This window comes from Zonotrichia leucophrys, chromosome Z (genome assembly GCF_028769735.1).
Source record: "Zonotrichia leucophrys gambelii isolate GWCS_2022_RI chromosome Z, RI_Zleu_2.0, whole genome shotgun sequence".
Taxonomy (NCBI): domain Eukaryota; kingdom Metazoa; phylum Chordata; class Aves; order Passeriformes; family Passerellidae; genus Zonotrichia; species Zonotrichia leucophrys.
Genome location: NC_088200.1, coordinates 31,160,424 through 31,166,423, shown reverse-complemented (window position 1 = coordinate 31,166,423; position 6,000 = coordinate 31,160,424). Strand labels below are relative to the sequence as shown.

The 6,000-nt window shown below is 41.5% G+C and overlaps 1 protein-coding gene across 1 annotated transcript in view; it reads right to left on the bottom strand.

Annotated features, from left to right (window-relative positions):
- NDUFAF2 (NADH:ubiquinone oxidoreductase complex assembly factor 2) overlaps nt 1–6,000 on the bottom strand; it is a 57,334-nt gene that overhangs the window by 43,193 nt on the left and 8,141 nt on the right. The window lies entirely within an intron of this gene.

The following is a 6,000-nucleotide window of genomic DNA, read 5'->3' as shown; positions in this document are numbered from 1 at the left end:
CAAGAATAACCTGGAAAGTTTTGGTACATTACGCTGAACCAATGTCAATGCTTATGGATACTGATTCTTGGTTCTTAAATCAGGGATAGACTAAGCAAATTTTTTCCTTGAAATTAGAAAATATCCAGATAGAAATATCAAGTGCATTTTAATAGCATAGAAAAATGTCTCCTTTTTGATCTGAAGAAACTCTTACAGAATTACAGTTATTACACTGAGTAGTAAAAAAAAAATCCCAAACAGATGATAATCACAATTTATTTCTAAAACTACTCTTTTGATTATTTTATATTCATTACACAGGTTTAATTTAGATTTTTGTTTTGTAGAAGACAACAGTGGAAAAGTTCTATTGCTATTACAAATGGGAACTAAGAAAAACAATACCAGTATTTGCAAATCTGCACACATAGGTAAAAATGCAGCCTATGACTCTTTAGAATTACTAGAATTACCTGGATTAGTAGTTCAACTAGCATTTCAAACTAGAGGAGCCACAGAAAGTAGACAACTGGGACTGATCTCATTTCTGGATTCTTTTTAGCTGTTAACACAGCTTGTGCCATGAACCAGATAAAGTAACTCCTCTTGCTGAAAAAAAATCAGCACACTAGGTTAGACAGTCAATAGTCAAGACTTAACACAAGGCTGTACAAACATTTGTAATGAGTATTACAAAGCAGACATGAGCAGCTAGAGGAAGGAACAGGACCACTGTTTTTTGTCAAAAATACTAGACTCTACTAACTCTCAGATCAGATTTACTGTATCAAACAAATAAATATGGATAGTAATTTTACTATAGCCAAGTAGTTTTGCAGAAAATTGAAGTTTAATTAGTAAATTAGAAGTTTAATTTTTTGGGCAATTTTAGAGTTCCGTGTTTCTATCATTTTGCTTAGACCAAGTATTTACAGAACACACTATGCATTAAATGAGCCATTTACATACAGAACTCTCTCAATACATTTTTTGCAAAAATGGCAAAAAGTGGAATTCTGGAAGATAAAAGAAAGTCTGTCATTGACTTCAAAAGAATAAGCTTTGTCTTATATCTTATGAAAAACCATTCAAAGTCTGCATTTTAAAAACCTTATGTAGTAAAAGATATAACAAAGATGATTCTGACCAAAATCAAGCCATCATATTAACAAACATTTCCTAATTGACTAAAAATAGGAAAAGATGCATGATAACTGCTTATGAAAGTTGTGTCACTATATCTGAAACATTCATAATTCCACAATTAGAAGCTGTTGGCACCATACCAAAGTTTTTTTAACATTTTTGGAGGACCAGTCCATCTGAAGGTTTAGTTGTTTCAATACTGCGATGACTACACTAACCAGCACTGTAGCTAACATACAGGGAAAAGCCACCACCTCTAAAGCACAAGAATATAAGGTCTGATGGCTAATCATCAACTCTAGCAGTTTTCAGGCATATTTAAACAGGTTTTTTTTCTTTGCAGTCTCCTGGTACTCTTGCTCAGCCTGAACCTTTCACAATTCTCACTCAGCAATGAAGCTCTAGTGCATGAAGGAGGCTTATCTGTTTTTTAGTTTCTTTCAAACACAAAAGGAAGGCTTGTTGAAAGCAGAAGGAAAGCTGCTAGATACAAAAAAAGTCAATTTAACACTGAACTTGCTGTGCCTGGTTGGCCTTGGGCTTGTCTGAAAAAGTAGCAGCCAGCACCATTTGGAGTGAGAGTGCAGGACGATCAAGTAGACAATACCTAGTATCTTTAATTGCCTAAGGTTTTGGAGGTGTTATGTCCTCTCCACACCACATTACTGCTACTGTTAGTAACTGTTCTTCTTCAGAAATTAAATCATTCTTGATGGCTGGTCATGGGAGCGGGTCATGGTCATGGTACTATTCTTTTAGTACCCTGTTATCTGGATGCATCTGCTCCAGATAACAGTCACCAGTCTGGAAAACACAGATCTTGACATTCTGAGTATCTGGGAATCTTTATTTCCGCCTTCCTCAATTCCTAATCAGTAGGTCTGCTTTACAGGTGAAAGAGCAGAAGCAGCCAGCAGCCTCCTTCAAGTATCAATTTATTGTACTGAAAATGTTGAATTAAGACACGACGTCTACTTCCTCTCTTATGCACTGTACATTCTGAGAAACAGTATCAATATTCAGCTGATTTATGTTTAAATATGCAGGAAGAAATTTACTTACCAACCTCCATGACCAACCTTTATACGAATCAGATATGAACCAAACTCCTGGATTAATTCCTCCCCCTGATTCAGGCAGAACCTTCACCTTGACTGCTATCAGTCTTTGGGTAGCACATTATAATCCAGAGAGCAAAACATGATATCAATGACCTCAATTTGTTTATCTGAATTTCTTCATTACATTGTGTATCTTTCTGTTACAACTACTAAAATGGGGTACTCTTGGCCATAATGACTCACTGGTATATAAACAGATAGACAGATAGATAGATAGGGTTTGTGTGGCCAGATTCTGTTAGTGGAGGGGATGCCTCTTCCCTGAGAAGCTGTGAGAAGCTCTGTCAGCCCCATGTCTGACAGAGGCAAGGCCAGACAGCTCCAGCACAGACCCACCACTGGACAAGGCCATGCCCATCAGCAGCCCTGGCGGCACCTCTGGTATAATACACTTTACAGAATTCACAGAATGACTAGCTTGGAAGAGACCTTCAAGATCATCAAGTCCAACCCATGCCCTGACACCTCAGCTAAACCACAGCACTAAATGCCACATCCAACCTTTTTTTCAACACATCCAGGGATGGTGACTCCACCATCTCCCCAGGCAGACCATTCCAGTACTTTATCACCCTTTCCATAAAAAACTTTTTCTTAATATCCAACCTATATTTCCCTTGCTGCAGCTTAAGACCGTGTCCTCTGGTTCTGTCAGTGTTTTCCTGAAGAAAGAGACCAACCCCCACCTGCCTACAGCCACCTTTCAGGAACTTGTACAGAGTGATAAGCTCACCCCTGAGTCTCCTTTTCTCCAGGCTGAACAACCCCCAGCTCCCTCAGTTGTTCCTCACAGGGTTTGTGTTCCCAGCCCCTCACCAGCCTCGCTGCCTCCTCTGGACCTGCTCGGGTGTCTCAAGGTCCTTCCCAAACTGAGGGCCCAGAGCTGGACACAGCACTCAAGGTGATGCCTCACCAGTGCCGAGTACAGGGAAGGGTGACCTCCCTGCTCCTGCTGGCCACACTGTTCCTGACACAGGCCAGGATGCCACTGGCCTGCAAGGCCACCAGGGCACACTGCTGGTTCGTGTTCAGCCGCTGTCACCAGCACCCCCAGTCCCTTTCTGCCTGGGCACTGTCCAGCCACACCATCCCCAGCCTGTAACATTACTGGGGGTTACTGTGGCCAAAATGCAGGACTTGACAACTGGACTTGTTAAACTTCATCCTGTTGGACTGTGCCCATCCATTCAGTCATTCCAGGTCTCTCTGCAGAGCCCTCCCACCTTCCAACAGATCGACACACGATCCCAGCTCAGGGTTGTTTGCAAATTCACTACTGAAAGCCTCAATCCCCTCATCTATGTCATCAAGGAAGATATTAAACAGGACTGGCCCCAGCACAGACTCCTGAGGATCACCCTGGTATGCAGCCACCAGCTGGTGCAGCACCATTCACCAGCACCCTCTGGGCCCGGCCATCCAGCCCGTTCCTAACCCAGCACAGAGTGCTCCTGTCCAAGCCGTGGGCTGCCAGCTTTTCCAGGAGTGTGCTGTGGGAGACAGTGCCAAGGCCTTGCTGAAGTCCAGGTACACAACATCCACAGCCTTTCCCACATCCACCAGGCAGGTCACTTGGTCATAAAAGGAGTTCAGGTTGGTGAAACACGACCTGTCCCCCCTAAACCTGTGCTGGCTGGGTCTGACACCCTGGCCATCCTGTGAGTGCTGTGTGCTGGCACTCAGTATGAACTGTTCCATAACCTTACCTGGTACTGAGGTCAGGCTAGCTGGCCTATAATTGCCAGGATCCTCCTTCCCACCCTTTTTATGAATGGCAGTCACACTGGCCAGCTTCCAGTCCTCTGGAACCTCACCAGTGAGCCAGGACTGCTGGTAAACGATGGAGAGCAGCTTTGCAAGCTCATCTGCCAGCCCCCTCAACACCTGGGATGGATCCCATTTGGGCCCATGGATTTAGGAACATCCAAGGGGCTCAGCAGTTCTCTGACTGCCTCTCCTGGATAACATCTTCATTCTGCTCCCTGATACCATCGATAAAATAGTTACTGCACAGATGAAATTGCAACCAGAGAAGAATGAGAATATGTGAGAGGTAAGACTCTGCAGACACCAAAGTAAAGCGAAGAACGAGAATAAGAAGGTGTTCCAGGTGTGAAAACAGAGATTTCCCTGTAGCCCAAACTTATTCAGATATGAGTCTTTTGAGGGTCTTCTTGTGGTTATTTGGGAATATCTCATTCCTCAAAATTCACTTTTATGGTCCCAGATCTTCTGATGAATCTTCTTTCCTTGAGAGTATCTCAAATATGTGGTCAGGTCATGATGCACTTCTCTTATCATTCTTTACTCCAGCACTCTATCTGTGTTCTCAAAACTAAGACATCAACTAGTACATATTAATCACTAGTATAAATTAACAATGAAGCATTAGGTGTCACAAGACTTATTAGTCACAACAGGGAGTTAGCACAAGGCCACACTGACCTCTGGTATTTGTACTAAGCACTGGGTGGTACAAAACTAAGAACTAACGACAGGTCATTCACTGCTGTGAGCGAGTTAAAAGTATTTTCCAGCATCTTTCCCACTGCTACACAAACTTCTCCTTGAAGAAATATCACTTGTTCAGTAACATCTGTAGTGGATGTTCTGTTCAGTGGACCTCCTGCTACATATTTTCCATGTATCTTTCATTCCATCTTTCTGTTTGTAGCTGGCTGCACTAACTTTTCTTCATCCTGGAGTTTGATATCCCTCTAACACAAAATATCAATCAGTACATGTGCTTAATCATTCCAAAGCTAGTGACATTTTCAATTCCTACAGCACTGACAAGTGCCTGCAGAAGTCTGCCAGAATCCACCCTTTCTTTGACCTCTTCTAAAAATTTCATACTGACTGCAATTCCTGCTGATGGCATCTCCAGTTCATCCAGTGTAAAGAGGCTAGTCAAATCACTCCTTCACTTAAAGAAGGATGAAATAACATGGTTTTCATACACAGATGGCTATAAACAAGAGACATTTAGAATTTAAGATCTCACCTCCTTATCTCATCATTTCCACTCCCTCAACCTGTCACATTCCTTTCTCAATGTTCTTCCCTTCTGAACCTCTGTGCCCAGAGCCTGAGTAGGAAACTGACTCTACCTTTTCCTTGAAGCAAAGCAGTTCTTGTATCAGCAAACTTGATGTTAAAACTCTAAAGCCCCTGGTGACAGAAACTTTGTTATTTTAAAGATTTATAAAGAGCCCAATAAACTTATTGCACAAAGCAGAAGCCAGACCTAATTCTTTACCACCTTCTCTATTCTTCAGGAGAACCTTAAAAGGTAACAGAGGCCCATAGGGTAGTATGCCAACATTACTCAGCTATTTTTAATCTCATGTTTTCTCAACTGCAATCTTTTGTTAAGCTCTTTGTCATTTTATCTTTTTTAAAATGACACCACTGGTGGGTAGCCCCAGCACTTTCATTTAAATGCCCAATTTTGTTTGCACTCTTATTTAACAGTAACAAACAATTCCAAAAAAAAGATACACCAAATTAGGTACCAGCAAAAATGGACACTGCAATTTTCACATCCAAATCACAAGTAACAAAGCATGTATACAGTACTTAAAATCTTGTTTACACAAATTCATTTAAATAATGTGCTGAAATTAATTATACACACACATATTAGGAAAAAAGTTCCCTATACCTGCTACTGACTACTTGCAATCTTTTCTGTAAAATTTGTTCTTCCATTTCCCAATGTGATTTGAAACCCTAAAACTTTAAACACAGG